General features: G+C 54.4%; 1 non-coding gene across 1 annotated transcript; it reads right to left on the minus strand.

Moving 5' to 3' along the window:
* Positions 1–102: 102 nt before the first annotated feature.
* On the minus strand, positions 103–176 carry Trnap-ugg. Its single transcript has one exon. It is a non-coding gene; the product is annotated as a tRNA-Pro (tRNA).
* Between the last annotated feature and the right edge of the window lie 144 nt (positions 177–320).

Below are 320 nucleotides of genomic sequence, written 5' to 3' on the forward strand. Positions count from 1 at the left end.
TCGAGCCGCTCTGCGCGTGATGAAAAACAGCGCCGGCAAAATGCCGCGCAGGCAAGACGCCGCGCTTAAAAGCTTGCCTAATGCCCTATTAACAATAAATGGTCGGAGCGATAGGATTCGAACCTACGACCCCCTGATCCCAAATCAGGTGCGCTACCAAGCTGCGCTACGCTCCGCCGCCGCGAATAACCAAAAGCAGTCTGCGGGGAAAGCCATCAAGGCATCGCGCCCCCGCGCGGGCGAATAAATAAGAACCGCCTTCCTAGAATTTTACGCGTCAAAAAGCAAGCTAAAAACGGCGCACAGCTAAAAAACAGCAA

This window comes from Wasmannia auropunctata, unplaced genomic scaffold (assembly GCF_000956235.1).
Source record: "Wasmannia auropunctata unplaced genomic scaffold, wasmannia.A_1.0 LD339939.1, whole genome shotgun sequence".
NCBI classification, from domain to species: Eukaryota; Metazoa; Arthropoda; class Insecta; order Hymenoptera; family Formicidae; genus Wasmannia; species Wasmannia auropunctata.